At 39.9% G+C, this 20,454-nt stretch overlaps 1 protein-coding gene across 4 annotated transcripts in view; it reads right to left on the reverse strand.

The window, feature by feature from the left end:
- Positions 1-20,454, reverse strand: part of DSCAM (DS cell adhesion molecule) — a 471,885-nt gene that overhangs the window by 123,410 nt on the left and 328,021 nt on the right. The gene's annotated exons all lie outside the window — the stretch shown is intronic.

Consider the following 20,454-nt stretch of genomic DNA (forward strand, 5'->3'; position numbering starts at 1 on the left):
ACCTAGCAAGATTCGAGTTTTTATTGTACTAAGAAGGTTTTTGCAGAACAGTTTGGACATACCTGTCAACTTTATTAACCATTCTTTAAAAAAGGGCTTAAATTTTAATGTTGAAAAAAGTACTCTCTTCTTAGCAAGAATAGTCTTTAAACCTTAAGTATTTTCATGTTTTGGAATTAAAATTTCCTGCAAAGAGGAAGAAAAAGAAAATCCTTGGGCTGTTTTATTGCAAATCCCAAACATGGCATCTTTGAAACAGGATGATCTCTTGGGTGTCCTTTGCTGTCCTCCCCTCCCCACATGGTTTGTCCACCAATAAATGGCACCTGGATTTCTGTCTCTAGAAAGAATCAAAGCCCAGGAGTCTTTCAGTTCAGGCCCAGGAGAAGCTGGAGAGCCCTGGACAGCACCCAGAGCTGTTCTTTCTGAATGAATCTGGCCACTCCTCTGGAGCATATGAGGCATCAGCAGTGAACCCCTCCCTGAGCTCTTGCCCTCCAGGGCTGCCTCCTGCAGTAGCCCCAGTCCCTTGTTTTATGCATGAATGGTTGCCTCTTCTTATCAGAACAACTCACTCCTTCCATCTGAGCCTCTCTGGGTCCCTGTTTTAATCAGATGACACTGGCAGAGGATCTGATTTGAGGCCTTCCCAGGCTTTCCCCTTGCATAGGTTGTGTTTGTTGCCACATAGCAGAATAAAAACCCTTATTTAAATGAATTACTTTAATTGCCAGCCTGTAATGTTAATGCTTGGTGGCATGACCTTTTCACATGCCAGAGCTGTTAATGCTTGCAGATGACAATATGTCAGGATGCAGCCCTTTCTGTTCAAAGGCTTCCTGACCCAAACCAATCTGATCTGTAGATTAACAGGGCCTGTGGAGCTGTGGGTTTGAGTTACCAATGGGATCTAATTCCAGGAGGAACTCTGAAAAAGATCTTGTGTGAGGCAGGAGGCTCCACATGCACTAGTGATCAAGTACCTCTTGTTTAACTGTTTGGGGATTAGATACTCATCAATTTTTATCCAAGAGGAGAATTTGAAGAGAAGAAATTATGAATAATCAAAATAGAAAATTAGGATGAGTCTGATTCCATATTCTAGAGAATGGAAATAGCCTCAGTTTCATCTGGTGTGTGCCCACGTACTCACAAGGAGGTTACTTTCAGAAAGTTGTTTTTCTGTGGCCATCTGCTTGTTCCTCCAAACCCAGAACAACCAGGGCTATACAAGATCACAGCATCATTTAGATAGGAAATGACCTCCAAGACCATGGAGGCCAAGCTGTGCCCAAACCCCAACATGTCCCCAGCCCAGAGCACTGAGTGCCATGTCCAGGCCTTCCTTGGACACCCCCAGGGATGAGGTCCCCAAACCTCCCTGGGCAGCCCCTCCCAATGTCTGAAAATCCATTCAGTAAAAAAATTCTTCCTGAATTTCTACCTGAAATAGTCCCATACATCCTTTTATGCATTTTGTCCAATAGGAGACCCCATTCAAAAGGCTGCCAGGCTGTTAAGGAGTTCATTTTACTATCATTAACTTGTGCCACTTCCCTTCTTCCTTCCACACTGTCCCCAGCCTCCCACATGTCCCTTCCTCTGCACATCTCTCTCCCCTCATCACACCAGGCTCCAGTCCCCTTCACCTGTCCTTCCTTCTTCCTGCTTCAACCTCCTCAGGTTCTCACATGTCTCCTAATCCCTATACCTTTATATTTTCCTCTTCCAGCCTCATTTCCTGTCCCTAATTAAATCAGCCAGCCCCCTAACCCACCTAAAGGGTTTTCCCTACAGCTGCAGTCATTCTTCCCATCAATATCTCCTCCTTGGAGTTTCTGTGGTGGTGGTGAAAATGTTCTGAGCCCATGCAGGAGATGAGGGTGAGGGGTTTGTGCCTCCCCATGAGGTACCAGAGCTCCCTGCCCTGGCAGGTCCACCCTCCTCCTGCTTCACGAGCAGGAGCACACAGAAAATGGGACACCTGGACTTGGATTGAAATCCCACAGCCATCCAGGAGCGTGTCCCAGACTCTCCTGCCTCTATTCTGTGGTGGTACCAGTTGTGGGTTTCTCTGGGTCTGGATTGAAGGCACTTGAGATGGTGTTTCATGTTCAGACTCAGGTGTTTATTATTTCTTATCAGTAAAACAGTCTCACTGCTGTGAATTTGGCAGCTTTTCATCAGAAGGCACAAAATGGCAACAATCTCTTGTTCCAAGGTCTTTTAAGACTAAACTCTCCAATGAAGAACTGACACCTGGATTATTTTCCCTTTTAACCCAATAACTGATCCCAAAGAGCTGCAATGGGGACTTTTCTGCCCAATTACAAAATGCCACCCAAACCCATGGAGAAGAAGGAAGAAGAAGCATGAAGAAGAAACCCAGGACAACACCCTGTGCCCTCCATCTTGCTGCCATCCCCAACATACTAAAAACCCCAAAACCTCAATTTCTCACCAAGTGATGCACCTGCACTGCTCTCTGTAATCTATTTCACACTTTTGTGGATTCTGGTCTATCTTGAAGTCTGGGAAACTTTCTCCATGAATGAGGGTCAAAGTCAGTGCTGCCCTGGGGGTCAGGGCACCCCAGAGCAGACAGAGAAATATTCCCAGTGCCCTGGGTTTCCACACTCTTCCAGCTCCAGCACTGGGTGACAGTGCCAAACCAAACCCCATGACTTTGTATCTTTTAAACACCAGAGGTTTCCTTGCAAAGCTCCTTCCCCCCCCAACAAACTTTCTTAATAAGAGCAGCATAAAAACATGTAAAGAAAGATGACTTTATTCCTCAGATACAGCTTTATCCCTGCTTATCCTTCCCTTCTCCTCACATAATCTTCCACATGGATTCCTTATTGCCATAGCAATGCCTCACAGCTAAATATTTCCCCTTCCTCCAAAGCTGATTTTTTACTCTTCACAATTTATCTCCAATGATTCTAAACCATAAGCTCTTCTTTTTATCTTCCCCTATGTCAAAAGATTTCTGGTAACAAAGCCACATTCCCAAGGATATTTTAGGCAACATATTTCTTCATCCTCCAACTATCTTTAATCAAATTACTGATGCAAATAACTGAGATAAATATGCTCGTTCTTTAGTGACAAAATAATCTAGAAAACTGTAAATAAGCAAGCTAAATCTGCACTACATATGCATGAGATATTCTCTTAGGATGTCTTAAAAATAAGTGAAGGCATTTAGAAATGTATCAAGATGATTCAGATGCCATATTAAGTGTGGCTGTGCCTTATATCTCTTCAAATGTGCATTATATACAGACACATAATTATATTTATAGATATTTCTATAAGAGAATTATGGGAGGGAAGGGCATGTTGCTGTGCAGGTTCAAGGAATGGAGATTGCCATGTTCCACAGTTTTGGAGTAGTTTCACCATGGGACAAATGAATCCAGTTCTGTTTTCTCTGGGGTTCTCCATGTCTGAAGCCATGGGGTGCTGGGCACAGTTAGAGATCTGTTGGTCAAAACTGGACAAAGTAGAAACTACAATTTCTAAATCATGGCAATTACCATTTTCAAGGTATTCATATCTCTGCCAGCAGCATTAATCCAGGAGTTTGCTCCAGAGTCTAGAGTTGGGCTTTCTTTTGGAAAGCTGATTTATTTGCTGCTTTTCACAGGTGAACCCATTGTTTTCCCCTATGTTCATGGAAACCCAGCAAGAAAAAACTTTAAAATATTTATTACTATTATTATTACTATTATTATATTAAACCATTACTCATTACAGCACTAAATATTATTGCTATAATAATGCATATCAAAATATTAGATTGTACAATCATATTAATTAGCAATTATTATGCTAATAATAAATTCTTGTTGATATAATGATTGCTTTATAGTACTAACAACTTCATTAAAGTCAAAGTGCAAAATTCAGTAGTCAGGGTTATCCTTAAGAATTATGAAAGTGGCTCAGACAAAACAAGAACTTGCCCTACTCTTGAAGAAAACGGAATCTGGGCCTTCCCTAAGATTCTGTAAAACTTGCTTAATATGGCTTATTTTTTCTCTGCTACTGCTGAGTGTTTCATCAGGAACTGAGTCCAAATTAAAATGAAAATATTTAATTACTTTGATAAAGACCAATCTCATTATCCAGATTAACAAGACTGTAGGAAGTTGAGTAAAGCTTGTGAAGGGTATCAGAAACTTTTGAATCCTTTTAGAATAAATCTTTATGAATTAATAGAAAACAAATATTCACATCAATTTTAAACATTATATAGAGAGCTGGGGTGGAGGGAGGTATTTTTTCTCTCTTTCAGCTCATAGATGGGAATAGCCACATTGGAAAAAGCAAATTAAAAATCTCCCTTTTAATTAATCCCCAAATTAAATATCCGTCTTTCAGTTTATAATTAAACACTAAATATCCACAAGATCATTCAGAAAGGATTGTAAGACTAAAGTTCTCAGTATTTTTAAGAATTATGGTCCTTTCTAACCCAAAACCATTCTGGGATTCTCCTGGTCTGAAGATCTCTGGCCTGGCAGAGTGTTCTCATATTTTGGCTCCATCACTGGATCATGCTGGAACTGGCCAGTCTGGGGAAATATCTGTAACCAATGTTTGCAGAGTCATCTTGCAAACACTGAGAAAATATTGAAAAAATGAATTGAAATTTGAGTTGAACATTTAAGCCAAATTCAGCTGTCCTTTCATTCTGCCACAGTGAGAACACACTTCTCTCCATCAGAAATGGAATTTTCCTACCTCAAAAATTCCCTTTTCCTCCATCCCCTTTTGCTCAGGCAGAGAAAGCCCATGCAAATACATTCCTTATATTTAAGGGAGCCTAGCTGTCACACTTTATATTCACATATATTTGTTAGTTTATTTTCAAATTTAGTAGACTTTCAGGAGTCAGCAAGAGCTTTGCTAAAATTCATAACTTCAGTGTTCCCTTTCTGATAAGAGACATTTGGGTTTACTTAAATATCATCTCTGTGGAATTCAAATGGTGAAGAAAAGAGAATTTTGAATCAATAGGATTTCCCAAGCACTTCAATTTAAACTCATAGATCCTTGGTAAAAGTCAAGCCTGTTCAGCAGGTGAAAATCATTCTCTTAATCCTCATCCTCAGGAGATGTTCAAGATTAGGAAACAAATTCTGTGTCTCAGAGGGTCAAAGAAATATGTAAACACACCCAAAAAATCCCATTTTTATGTATACAAGTTATTATAGATAATAATAATGGGCATATAATTAATGACAACTTCTTTCTACCAATACTCCCTAATTTTGAAAATTAACTTTGCATTTTGGACCTACCCATGTTTGTTGTGAAAACCTCCTCAGAGACATGTTGTCTTAGGATAAATATTTTAAAAATTCCATTTGAATTATTTAATCTCTTCATGAAGGTGATTTTAGAATGGAATATTTTATTTATTGGAATCAGTAAAGAATTTTTTGTTCAAGCCATACAATTCCCAGATAGAAACCATTCTGGGTGAATTGTGCCAGTAGTCAATGTGGCATGAATTTCAAATTTAAAAAGCCAATGTTTGGAAATTAATAGCCATTGATGTTTGAGATTAGAAAAAATAATTTCAAATATGTAAACCTGAGAAATTTGAGGAGAGAAGTAAAGACCTGATGAATTCATATGACAGACTGAATTATTTACTCAGCTTTAGTTTCAGGAGTCTGTAGTGTACAGAGAATAAATTCCAAAAATTTATTAATAAATATATTCCTGAAAATATTTTAAAATAAAACTTAACAAAGCAAATTACTTTCTACCCCAAACCTGCTCTAAAAGGAAGACCAGTAGCTTTTCATACATTTTTGTATTAATTAATTGCTGGACAAAAGGCAAGAGATTCATTAGCAGTTCTATTAGCAAAATAATTTTCTGACAGAAAAGCATAAAAACCAGCATTGCTGTGTAAAAAGAGAGGCATTAAACACAGAAATGGCAGGTCCAATGCTTTATAAATTTGTATTTCAAATCCAATAACAAAACAAGAGACTCAGTTGTTTGTAAAAACTGCCTTATTAGGACACCTATGCAAGGTAATCTTTGGAGAAAAAGATCTAAAAATCAATAAATACTGAATGGGAATGAATATGGCTTCTGTACATCCTCAAACACCATTCCAGCCAAGTTACTTTGATTATAAATATTATTCCAACATGTGTTTCCAAGCTTGAACAGGCCTTGTTTGATGCTGAGCTGGAATAAAGTGACAATGATGTCTTGAGTCCTTGGCAGCTCCAGCAGCGCCTCCTGATCTGATTGAGTGTGTCAGGGCAAAGGCTGTGAACATTTAGGGTTCATATCTTATGCACTCAGAAGTGGTTTCAGGTCACATTAGAGGAAGAGAAGTTGATTTATTTTGCATGACAACTATGAATTTTAACCAAAAGAAGCATTAATAAAATAAAAAAGGGCTTTTCTCTCTAATCACAAAGGCATTTTTTTCCTCTTCCTGAGGTCTTTTCTTGAATTAGTTCTGTGTTTGTACAGTGCAGACTGATGGCTTCAGATGATACACAGGAGACCAGCAGCTGCTGCTATTTCTTGGGCTGTCCTTTGACTTTGACATGACTCTGAAATGAATGTGACTTTCTCTTGCTGTGCCATGCAGCTTCAATTCCCATTTTGTCCAACTGCACTTCCAGTAACCAAGGGGAAGGGAATGGGGGATGATAAACTGACAGCTTTGTCCCCTGCAGCAAGCTGTACTGAAAGCCTGTGGAAATTAGTTCCAAACTGTGGGAACTCACACGAGGCACTGGGAAATCAGTCTCATCAAAGCTCGGCTAATTGTCAAAACAAAAATTAGTGATCGAAAAACCATTATGTTACCACATATGTAATTGTGATTTATGCAGACTTAGACTAAGATCATCTGCCTGTGGAAGAAATTTATGACCAATATTAGTTTTACCATCATTGACATCGTGGGGAAGCCTAAAAATTAGCACCAGAAACATGTCTCCATTAATTAGAAATTCCTTGGGCCACTTTCTGTTCCAAATCAATTATGATCTTTAATCAGCCTGTTATAAAAGCCAGGCTGGAAAGAGCAGGAATGTTAAACAGTTAAAACTAGCAATACATAATTTTAGATAACTTCTCCAATGCTTTGATCTTAAATTGAATTCAGTCTGCCATCAAGATGGCATCAAGTTTTAATGTGAAATGAGAGGGTTACTGCTATCATAATTGTAAAGCACAGCACTCTAATTTTTGGTGACTTACTGAATGCAAATCAGTTAAAAACAGAAACTGTGGAGTCCCATGGGAGAGTGGGGGTTTTTTTGGTTTTATTTTTTTAAACAAGTTTTTATGCTTTAAACTCTCTATTTGTGTCCTTTCATTAAGACCACCTGAAAAATTTACAAGTTTAAATGAAAAAAAAAAAAGCAGAAAGTGACTTGAAAGGACAAGCTTTAATCAGGCTTTATTTTATGACCCAGCAGCTCCCATAAGTCTTTTAGATTTTGGAGGCTGTGAAGTGACATGTGTAAATGTCCCTCCCTGGGGAAGAGAAGCAAACACTAATTGGAGTATTGACAGGTTTAAATGAAGCAGAAACACACGAGGAAACTCAGGCTCCAACAGAAATGAGTACTGGGGAGCGGGGCATGCCGGGACATTAATGGTTTTCATTCACTGCTCACTCATGCAAGTAAATATACTTTTAAGCACAGTGACCTGGGTCTATAACAGCTCAGTTCTGAGCTAAAAAGCCATGAAATGCTATCTGCTCATGTATAAGAAAGAGGGCTCTGCTAGAACCAGTCTCCTCTAGCTGCTCAGAGGAATTATAATTTTATTTTCTACATACCTGCAGATAGAGCAATACCATCTGATATTGTGATGGTAGGAACAGACTCTAATGTATTTAAATCAGCAAGACACAACTCTATATTTAGTAGCCTCTCTCTATGAGTTTATTAGCATAACCAATATAAATGTACATATTTTCTGCATATTAACACTGTCAGAAAGGTGGTTTTGCATTGGGTGAATATTCAAAAGCATTCACCTGGGCACAGGGGCCAAGCATGGTCATAAAACCCATCAGTGATTCACTACAACTGGTCCTCTGGTGGCTGAAAATTAAAGACTATTTCTGTACTGGGCATTGAGGGGACAAAAAAAAGGCCTTCCATAGGGCCATTTGTTTTGTTTTAAAGGCAACAAACACCTTCTTATTGATGATAAAAGGGCCTCAGGGTGAGTTGATCAGACTTCTGCAACCAACCTTCAGAAGCCCAGCTTAAAGTCAGAGAAATCAGGTGCTAAAGGTTTGATCTCAAACTCCACATTCTCTTAACTAAGGAGATTCAGAATGGTAATAAGTGCTACAATCCCAGGAAAGACAGGAAAGGAGATTCAACAAGGGAGAATAAGATCCTAATAAAAAGCTCTGAAGATATTTATTTTAGTTTTATTTGGTTTATCCAGTAAAAATTCTGCCCCTTTTTAGAGAGACCATCTGAGAATAGTTTGGGAATGGTCTGACCACCTTGGTCTGCTTGTTTCTGCAAAACCAAACCCAAAACCTTAATTCTCCATCTGTTTTATCTTTTCCTCTATATGTTCTAATTTCTACTTTTACTGCTCAGCATGCCACGAGTTTCTAGAGGGGAAGAAAATCTCAATAAAAGCAGAAAATTTCCAGAAGAGTTGGGAACCATCTTGAAGGCTGCACAGCCTAGGAAAAGCTGATAAACAAGCTTACAAAAAAATTTAACAATTATTTACATTAATAATTATTAAATAATAAATTAGTTAATGATTTTAAAAAATTAACAATCTTTTAGTACTTGTTTCATGGAAAGAGGGAATTACTAGCAAAGAGCAGCAAAGAGAAACAAAGAGGGCTTAGCGAAACACAATATTTATAAAGATATTAAATGCATTACTTTTTGAGATTCAATCACCCACAAATTAGAAGCAGCTCTTACAGAAAATGAAAATCAGAAAGGGAAACTTTTCTCACTTTTATGAAATCTAAAATTAGGAACCTTCCTCGGGAATTTTTTGGTGATTTTTTACATTTTTTGTTACGTGTCTTTGCAGTGTTTTATAAAATCTGAATTCCAGGCCTTGTATGCTGAGTATTTTGGGATTGTTTCACTGAATAGTTAATACTTCCAGACAAAAGCAGAGGCTGAGAATTTGGCTCCAGTGCCCAAACGTCTGAGGCCAGAGGAAGAGCACCCTAATTTGGACCTGGATTATAGTTATTTTGGCTCATTCAGAGCTGCCAATGTGCTCATCCAGCTGGGAGCCAGAGAACAGCTGAAAAGAAGTTTTAAAGCTAAATTTTACAGTGCTGATGTTGACAGTGTTTTGCTGTACAGGGGCCCTAGAGATTTATCACCTCTATAACTTAGGTCAAGGTGTTTTTGTGTCTGCACATGCCCAGGCACATGTGTGTGAGGGAGTAAAACAAAGGGGAAAAAACAGTAAATATTTTCCACAAAGGCAAACAAGGAGAATTATTTTATCACCTGGGGGAAAAAAAACCAAAGGAACCCTCATTGTCTCCTTCCCTTGACTTTCAGCTGTCTCACGCATCCCTCTTTTCAAAATGTTCTTAAAAAGAAATGTTTCTGTTTCTCTGGAGACCATTTTTACCCCTCAGCCAAGGGGAGGCACCATAAATACTCGTGTTTGAGGCAGGAGTAAATTATAGCCATCCATCTCCTGGACACAGTGTGGCACAGGGCTGGGGGTCACTTTCCTTCCCACATTCCAAGGAGTTCAAAGGACTTGGTCTATCATTTTTTTTCCCCCTTTAAATTGTATTTCAAGGGAATAGAAACTCCCATTACCTCTTGCACGTGCCCAAAAGCAGAGGCCAAAATGGCACTGCTGATAATGTAACCAGCAGAAAAGGAAGAAGAAAGTCGTGTTTGCAAGCAGGGTTTGACATATTGTGGATGACAGATGCTGAGTGTGATAAATGAAGCAGCTGGTTACAAGGGCAATATGAAAATGCTTCTTTGACTTTTTTAAAAATCAGGTTGTCAAATGTTTCTTTGTTAATCAGATCCTCGAAACACAAAAACACAGAAGCTGTGCTTAGATCTCAGCTTTGTACCTAAATTATTAAATTATCTTCATTTGGCCTTAGGAAATACAGGAGGTTTAAGGGCTGATTTGGTCATTCTGGGTTTTGTTTTTTGAGGGTTTTTAGATTATATTTCATTATAAAAAGAATAATCACAAAGGTATAGTCTGAGTTTATACACTACACAACAGCCTCATTAGTCACATCCCCAGGGGGATTTTATGTTCAAGTTTTATTGCTTTTTCTATGATACATTTTAGAGTTTCTTGTAAGTTGGTAGAAAGGTTTTTAGAACCACTCCTGTTGGGGCTTTGGACTGAAAGTTATTTTTTCTTTAGAGAACAGCTAATTTTTTTTGACCTAAAACTTTTCATGAGAATGTGGTCTCTGAAAAAAGGCATTTCTCAGAAGGCTTTATTAGCTCAGCATTTAAAAATCAGGCCAACATGCTCACAAAATGAAAATTTCAAAATGAAAATTTTGGCAGAAAAGGAGAAAAGAAAAAGCTATGCAAATTCATGAGAATTCTCAAAACTGAGTCTTTTTTTCAGATAATACTGGCAAAATCACCCAAATCCATTCAAGCTAAAAGCACTCTAAGGGAAATGGATTTCCTGGTGGTCATCTGGGAATACATTCCCAAATTTTAATTCTGCGAGAAACTAGTTTTGACAAATGAAATATAAACTAAAAGCTTATGGTGTTGTTGAATCAAAGGTAGAAACTTCTTTTTTCATCACAAAGTAAAGTTATCACTAAAGTTATCTTCTAGTCAGCTTCTTATTTAATGAATTTCCCCATGGAAGAATTATTCTGTTTTTTGCTAAAAAGAGACTGCTGCAGTGATGGGCAGGATGGTGTTGTGTTCTAGATCCACGCTGTTCCTCCTCTGCAAATAACTGCTCTAATCAACCCCTTTTCTGTAGCTGTAATTAAAAATTTATCGTATTACCTAAGACCCTGGAAAAAAATCATCCTGATATTTAATTTTGAGAAGCTCCTGCATTTCTGCTCTCTTTTAACTGAAGGAAAATCTGTCTGTTGTTTGGAATTTAGCATGAAAAATCCCTCGTTGTTGAAGTGCTACACCTTTGTCCCACAGTGTTTCACTGGGAATTCACAGTGGAAAATGCTGGAAAATGATGTGACTTTTTTAAACTTTCCTTACCAGTAAGACAAATTGAAGTAATAACAGCATCAGCAGGATGCCAAACTAATAACTGGATATGAATGTTCTAAAAAGGAAGATGCTGCCACTGTCAAAACAGCTGCAACTACAACTCCAAACTGGGGATGCCTCAGGTTTGAGCTTTTCTATTTTTCACATTCTGTGCTGCTTTAGTGTGTGGGTCTGGGCTTCATATTCTGGGATGGTGAGCAGGGAGACAAAACAATTCCTGCTCCAGCTGGGCACCAAGGACAAATGATCCAAATCTCAGCCCCAGAGCACAAACCCCGTGGGCTGGAGAGAGAAAAACAAGCAGGGTGGGACTGCAGGGGCTAAAGCTGGAATGGGACAATGAACTGCAAGATGCAAATGGAGCAGAACTGATCCCAGGGACAGAGCCCGTGCCCGGCCGTGCATTTTGGGGCCATTTTGGTTCATCTTGGGTGCAGCCCTGGCTGGGCTCTGGTGCTGCCCAAGGTGCATCCATGGAGGCCTTTGAATAAATCTCTGCTTTATTCTTTAGCTCTGTTCTAGGTCAGCCTTCCCAAGGCATCACTGGGGCAAACCCAGTGGATTCCCAGCATTTCAAACACTTGTGCAAAGAAAAGGGTGATAAAAGCAGATTGTTTCTCCAACTAAATTTATTTTCTTTTCCTTCTTTTCCCTCCAATAAATGGGTCATTGATAACATTGAGTTACTTCAGGTCATCTTGTGCTCATCAGGTTTTGCCCTCTCAATTCTAGGAAAGAAAATGAGGGATTATTCAACCAGGCTGCTTTGTCCGAGTTTCCAGATACAACAATTGTCTAAAAAAGTTTGTTCCATCTTCCTTTAATATGAAATAATGCACCTTGAATTACAGAAGTCTATTTTCGGGAGTAACTACTGAGACTATACTGCATCACAATCATTTAGGCTGGAAAACACCTCCAATCAAATCTCTAATCTACTGGTTGCCTTATAAAATATGTAAAAATTAAAAAATTACATATAACAAAAAGATATCTCCTCTGGATTAATTTATCTGTATTGAAAAAAAAGAGGAAATTTAAATGGCAAGTTTGAGCATCCATATTTCAGTAACTGAGACATCCAAGCAGTCTCCAGTGAGACTGTTGTGATCATGTTTGATAATACATTGTTTAATTACACAAACATTGTTTCCCCATGAGGTAAGTTCTTCTTTAGTAGAGGGACTACCTGGTGCTCAGGGTTATGAAGTTGGTGAATGATACTACTTCTTATTTTTGCCTTATTTTTGGTCATGCACTGGATTAGAAAATAGTAAATTAAATGAAAATAAGTCCTTTGGCTAGTCCTTGCTGAATGCCACATTGGATACTCTCATTTTACACTTTTTCTGTGGCAAAATTAAGCATTTCTAGACTGTTACCTCTCACCTTCTTTCAGTGATGTTGTTTTCCTTCACTTATTTTTAAGTGTTCAAGGGGCTTTGAAGAATTGCTGAACACCCCTGGGTGCAGCTAAAGTCTTCCTAAAAATATGCCCTTATTGTCTGCAGAGTAAATTATTCCTCAGATAATATATGGGTTCTGTTTGCTGTCTTTTGAGCTAATTTCATCTATTCAAACGCATACTTCACAAAGGTTTTCCAAGGATAACTTGGAAGCATCTTAAAGTGTGTGGTTCCTGAAAAGCTCCTATATTTGTGCTGTGTACTTGACTCAGTTGCTCTGTATGAGCTGAGTGCCCAGAATTGGTCTTCAAAAAAACGGCTCATTAAGAAGCTGAACTCTGGTGAACTGTTAAAAAAATAAATGAATATATATATATATATATATATATATATATATATATATATATATAAATGCAACCAAATCTGCAGCACTAAAGAAAGGAAATGCTTTCTCAGCCCTCTGTCAGTTAAATACATTTTTTTAATACTGCTGCTAACAAATAATAATCCTTTGATTTTCCATCCTGAAGATTGCAAAGTTGCTGGCAGCTCCAGTAACTCTTCCAATTTCTATTGCCAGCTCTGCCAGTCTCTCATAAATCTCACTGGTCTCCTCCACCTCTGTCTCCAGGCTGTTCCTTGCCTCGGATTTTGCCAGAATAAATTCTGGTAATGTCACAAAACATCCCCCCTCCTGCCAGAGAAGGCCCCTGTTGTGGTGTTTAATTAGATGGTGTTCTTTGCAGGAATGGAAATTTGAGGCAAAGAGGTGAAAAAAGGGTCACTGGTAATTTATTGTGTGTGCCAGGGCTGAGCGAGCTGGTAACTGCAACTCTGTAAACCTGAATAATGAGTTGTGGAGGAGCATTGGAAGGTTTGGAACTGCAGGTGAAAAAAGAGAGGAATCTGAATCCTTATCTTAATCTTACTGAATTCTCTCAGGAAGTGTAAAACCAGGTCATCTGTCAAGAATTCCCATGGCATTATTACTGCTAAGGAAAGATATAATTCAAAAGCAGCCTCTGAGATGGTTTCTCTTGCTCCTTTGGGATCACTTAGAACCACAAAGTCCAAACATGTAAACTAAGATATTACTTTAGAGACTCTCACCTTTAAATTTTCTAAAATATTTGCATGCCAGCTCTCTTGGGCTTGCTGCTGGAAGGCTGATTGGCTCATATGCACCTTTCATATAAAGGAACATCAGCATCAGGAGCACACAGATTTTGAAATTATCACTGAATTATGGAATGGTTTGGGTTGGAAGGGACCTTAAAGATCATCTCATTCCCACCCCCTGCTATGGCAGGGCCACCTTCCACTGTCCCAGGTCGCTCCAGGCCCTGTCCAAACCTGGGCTTGGACACTGCCAGGGATCCAGGGGCAGCCACAAAATTTCTGGGAAACCTCTTCCAGTGTTTCATCACCATCACAGGGAAGAATTTCTACCTAAGATTTAATCTAACCCTGCCATCCGGCAGCTTGAAGCCATTCCCTGAGTGCTGTCCCTGCATGCCCTGGAAATTGTCTCTCTGCAGCTTTCCTGGGGCTCCTGCAGGCCCTGCAAGGCCACCCTGAGCTCAGCCCAAAGCTTCTCCTGTGCAGGTGAACAATCCCAGCTGTGCCAGCCTTTCCTCCCAGCAGAGCTGCTCCATCCCTCTGCCCATCCTGGAGCCTCCTCTGGGCTCTCTGCAGCAGCTCCAGCTCCTCCCTGGGCTGGGCCCAGGCCTGGGGCAGCTCTGCAGGTGGGGAATCACCTGAGGGGACAGGGACAGACTCTTGATGGAGGAGAAATTTTGGGTATCTCCCTTTGTCTGCCTTGCTGCTGATAGCTAATTACTAAATTGCTAATTACTGCAGGACTAAAGCAGTATTCCTGTTATCATCAGAGCATCTGAAGACAGAGTCCTGTGGGTAACAAAAAGCTCAGCTCTGGAGATGAGTGTACTGATGGGTCTTTGAGGGAGCTGTTTGCCAGCAGGTCCCACATAACCCTGCAGAGGAGGCAGCCCTGGAGGAGGAAAACTTCTGGCATCTCTGTAACCAGCAGCCTTTGGTGTCCTGGGGGAAACTGTTCCACCTTTCTGTGCCTGCAGAACCCCATGGCTCTGGGCAATGATTTTGCACAGCTTCTTTCCAGCAGGAGAATAATCTTGTTTTCCGGTTTGGTGGTGAAAGGAAAACAGGAAAACGCAAAATATAGAGCCCAATAAATCTCCACTTGAGTTCAGGAGGAAAAGCGCAGAAGATGGTAATGCTGCCAAAATCTATGGATGGCAAAAGGGGGAGTTCAGTCCTTCTTAGGGGATAGCTCTGCTATTTGTCAGCAGCAAAACCCACAGGCTGGCCAGGGGCTTGAAAATTTTGCTGCATCATGGAAAGGATGAAAATGAGATTGCTCAAATGAGGCCCCATGACTGATACTCTGTTCCCACAGAGGTCTTGAGCAACTTTGGCACTTTCACTTGAGCAGGATTTAATTTGTTAGAATAAGAGTTACACTGACAAGTTTCTTACAGTCTTAGTACCCAATCCTCATACAAGCTAAAAGGAGAACTAGACTGTTGGATCTTAAAAGGACTAATTCCTTTCTGTCTATTTTTAATAAATAAGAGAAAATAAAAATCTCACAAGGTGCTTCATATTGCCTCTTACTGTGCATGTCATGAATTCATGACGAATGCACTTTAATTCAGTCACAGGATATGCTTTAAACAGTTCAGTGCTGCATTATGTGCTGCACTTGAGATGTTCAAGATCTTAATTATTTGTTCTGTTCAGTATCCCTCACCCAAGAGCTAATGACAAATTCTGTCGTGATGGTATTTTTTATGATACACATAGCTGTGACACATGATAATTTCACAATCATTTCGAGACACCATGTGGTTTCTTTTGACATTTTGTGACAGGCTGTGTTATCAAGCACAATTGTTTGCACAGGAAACAACTGTAGCACGTGGTCTTTGGGACATTATGTTATCTCCTGATAATGATGTCATTAACATGTGTATACTATAATTAATGACTACAAGAGCGATTCATTTGAGTAAGGCTTATGAATCCATTTCATCTAAAAAGGGAAAGAAAACCTATAATCATTTGTGCTCAGATCCTGAAAGCTACTTACTTGCAACCTGCTGCAGCTACACTGGGTGACCCGTTAATTGAGGCATATTAACCAAGAAGCATTTATTTCTCAGTTATATTACAGAAGCTTAGATTAGAATCATTATCATAATGATTGTTCTAATAGAGATCAGTGAGGGAAACAGGAACCTAGCAGTGCTCCAAACCCCTTTGTCACCCCATCTCCTACCAAGGGGAGCCAGGAAACAATTACAGTTCATCAGTGTGCACGGTGAAATAATGAAGCTGGAGATGTGGAGAGCAAACCTGCTGCAGCTCAGGCTGTCCCCTCCTGGTCCTGCAGCCCCAAGACAGAAAACACTCTCCTCACATCCTTGTCTGCATGGAAAGCAGGCTGTCACAAAGGCAGTTCAGACACGGGAAGCATTTTTATGCATGAATCACAGAATTACAGAGTGGTTTTGTTGGAAAGGACCTTAAAGATCATCCAGTGCCACCCCTGCCATGGAAAGCAGGGACACCTCCCACTGTCCCAGGCTGCTCCAAGCCCCAGCGTCCAACCTGGCCTTGGGCACTGCCAGGGATCCAGGGGCAGCCTCTCTGGGTACCCTGTGCCAGGGCCTCACCAACCTCACAGTAAAAAATTTCTTTCTAACCTATTTTTCTTTCTAACCTATTTTTTCCTATTTTGAAGCCATTCCCCCTCGTCCTGTCACTCTGCTTCCTGATGAATTGTCCCTCTCTGGCTTCCTCTTAGGTTTTGCTGCCATATTTTTGCCAATATATTTGATGGTCCAATGTCTTGATGTAAGTCCTGCCATGGTTTGGTGTAATGTCACCACAAACTCAGTTCTGCTTCTCACTGCTTAGAGCTTCCCAAGAAAAAAAAGATATATTAAGACTGCCAACATTTGCTTTCAAGCCTGATAATCCACTCTTCTCCCTTAAAGGTACACAAATTTTACATAGGTATTTTTATGTTATTCGGATTTTCAGAAGGTTCTATTTGGGCACTTCAAATATTTTTATGTTTGCATGCAGGAGCAGCCACACAAAAATAGCTGTGGGTGTATGAAATTTCCAATGAAAGTCCTCAGGAAAGCTGCCTACAATGTGTCTACAGAAATTATGAGACTGGATCCCTGGGAAGATGTTTGAAAATTGTCTTTGTGCAGAAAAGCCACAACTGATGAAATCTGGATCATGCTGGATCCTCTAGAAAAATTTAAAAAAGGGCAGGAGGAAGCCAGGGAACCATGAGCTGAGCTGCTCCTCCCAAAGCTGAAATTCTGAATGGGGTTCAAAGATGCACAGAGATCTATCTGGGCTTTTCCAGAAGAGAGGTGGTAGTGGGATATTTTCCTGCAAAACAGAATCATCAAAGTGGTTTTCTGAGAGATGCTGCTGCATTCTGCGGGCTCCTTCTCTCTTTTATGGTCAGCAGCCCAGAGGACCCAGCACATCCCTCCTGTCCAGGTGTTTCAGAACTATGCAAAGTCAATCTCTGTGACTTTAACTGCCTTTTACATGTAATTGTCATAGAGTGACCATATGGATTATGAGTATGTGCACAAATAATTATTTATATGCACCATTAACTTTGCTCTGGGCCTTGAAACACTAAACATGTGTGTATGTAGCGGCCCTTCTTACATTTTATCCCAGAATAATCATCACTGGATTTATTTCAGTGCGCACTAGATTTGTTTTAGCTAAAGTAAATAAAATAACAACATGTATTTTCATGGTGTAAGCTACCAAATATTTTAAAAGTCAGGAAATGCAAAGTCAGAATTTCAGGAATGGTAAACTAGAGCAGTAATTTCAAGAATATTAAATTGGAGCAATGTTAGCAACAGCCAATGTAAGAGACATAACAAAGGAGTTAACACACAGAAATTATTCTCTCTACTTCAAAAAGATTTTTTTTCTGTATGTGTACATGCAGGTTCCATATATGTACTGTTGCATTTTAAAAATACTGTGATTATATTAAAAATAAGCAAAGTTTGATTATTCCTCCTAAAGCTCCTGAGTCAGAACTAAATGTGCTTTTCTTCTTCCATGCAAAAACAAGAACTGGAAAACCTAATCTTGGTCTACAGGAACCTTATATGAATCAATGTCTACAAGTCAGATATTATTTAATTTTTAATAGCATTATTTTTGCAATTGTTGATTATAACATCCTTTATAAAAACATCTGAAAAGAGAGGGAAGGGAAGGGAAGGGAAGGGAAGGGAAGGGAAGGGAAGGGAAGGGAAGGGAAGGGAAGGGAAGGGAAGGGAAGGGAAGGGAAGGGAAGGGAAGGGAAGGGAAGGGGTTGAATGAGTAAAATTTGATTTAAGGAAAACAGACAATTTTCTTCTCCAGCTCATTATTTCCATAATGACAAATATATTCATTTGGGTATCCAATGGTACTTGGGGAAAAAAAAAATCCACTTATTTTATGGAGAGAGACAAAAAAGGGTACAGATACCCCCCAACTCAAACCAGGTGGATGGTTGGTAACACTTGATATATTCTAACTTTGCCTTTTCTGGGTATGAAAGCAATTGATGCTCATGTGAGAGTGCAGCTCCTTAAGGTCACTCCCATTTCAGCATCTTTGAAAGGCTCCCCTGGGTTAGTTTACATCACTCTGCATGAGAGATAGGCTGACACACTGCTAAGCTGAGCTGCTTTGGTATCAGCAAACTGGGAGTATGTGACAGATCCCTTAAAAGCACTCAAACTCCTGTACATTCCAAGCTAAAATATCCCTGGATGACCCCAAGTTAAATCCCTGGTCCTTCCAAGCTCCTGCATTTCCCAGGTTCAGCTCACTCAAACTCAAGAGCTGAAGCAAAATTTGCTTCAGGCTTAAGTTTTGGGCTTCATCTGCCTGTTCTCTGGTCTCCTGCTTTTGGAAGTAATTCTAATTATGCTGCAAAAAGTCAACTATTGCTCTAGTGTCCATGTGAGAGGTTTACAGTTATACAGCTAAGCCATGACGTCATTGGAATAAACTGGAATAATCAGCAAAGGAAGAAATAATCTTGAGTTTGGACAAGATCTAAGGAACTTCTTGGGAAAAGCAGCAGATTGAATGTGTATATTTATATTAAAAAGCACATTTGTATTGTCTGAAGGGCTTGCTGGGTGTCAGCAAGGCCATGGTAACTGCCCAGGTCTACAAGCCTACCCCACAGCAAATGAGAGGAAATTCAACCTCTTTAATTGTCTTTAATTACTCTGCCTATGCCCATGCTCAGCAGACACTGGGACACCCAGCACAGCCCAGCAGCTGCCAAGCTACTGCTCTGTACATTTGCGCCCCCTCATTCAGAAGAGAGACTGATTTATTCTGCTCCTGGGCCTTGACAGGTGAAATAAGCAGAAAACAGGGGGTAGAAGCAGATCACAGCCAAGGAAAAAGCCATCCTCTCAAAACTAAATAGTGCTTGTGCCAGCCTTCTCCTTCTGGCCAGCTTGTTCTCTCCTTTCTCAGTTTTTGAATACTTCTTTAACCTTTTCTGGGAGGTCTTCCACGCTGAAAGGTTTAAGAGCCCAAAGGGAGAGAGTTAACACCTCTGTGCAATGCATTATTTCCATTATATATGCAAATAAGACTCACAAGTCTTCATTCACAGCTGTCTCTCCACTGGGGAGTTCCCTGAAATAGGACTGGGAATGCTACAGGGAATCAGCAAAAACTCCTGAGGGCACCCAGGGATTACTGTGCTCTCCTGTAAAGGTTTTCCTCACTGTTTAGGTGCATTCCCATTTTCCTTAAAAGCCAGGCACTTCATTTAGCTCTTATTTAAATCTCAGACCTGGGCATTTAGCAAGTGGTAATTGGATTTTCCACAACAATATGCAACCACTTATGGAAAGTCTGTTCTCCCTTATTTCAGCTCGGCAAGTCACCACTTAAAAATCTGATAGCAGGAGATTTGCCTTGCTCAGAGTGTGGGTTTATGGCTGTAAGTGCATGGCAAGGAGCCAGCTCCTTCCTGCTGTAAATGCAACATTTAGGTTGCATTGCAAAGGAAGACAAAAATACAGCAGAGTGCTGCTTTCTTGCAGAGCACTTACAGCAATAGGCACTTATTTTAAAAGCCAGTTTTGAGATAAGACTGCAGAAGTGAGATCCTGCTGCACTATTGTGTGTGTACCTGTGGGCAATTACCCAAATCAATGGCTAGTAATTAAAAGCCAGGAAAAAATAATCATCTAACAGATGCTCCTTGTACTGCTCTGATGATTTGCAGCAAAATGGACTTATGCAAGAGCCCTGTTTTCTGTTTCTTTCTGATTTTGTGATCACAGGTTTATACCATCTCACTTCCAGAAATTACATTAGATCCTTTGGAACCTTTGCCCTTTGCAAGGAAAGAAATAGAAGCAAGAGAACAGGATTGTTTCTCAGGTACTTATCTATCAATATGGCAAGTCTGTTAGTAGAAAAATGTTCCTGTTAGGTCACTGATGATGTGATTTTAGAGTTTATTTTAACTAATCTGAGAAAAGTTCAGGATGGGGAAACAGAACAGAGAGACGTTGCAGTGCTGACTGAAAGCCAGGCCATTGACATTGCTGCTTTACCATTCACTCCCAAAGGATTACATTTGCTGAAGGATTTTTTCTTAAAAGTTTAAGCCAAATTCGAAGACAACAGGAACAAAACCCCCAAATCTAAACCAAATCTAAGCAGCA

This window comes from Agelaius phoeniceus, chromosome 2 (assembly GCF_051311805.1).
Source record: "Agelaius phoeniceus isolate bAgePho1 chromosome 2, bAgePho1.hap1, whole genome shotgun sequence".
Lineage (NCBI taxonomy): Eukaryota > Metazoa > Chordata > Aves > Passeriformes > Icteridae > Agelaius > Agelaius phoeniceus.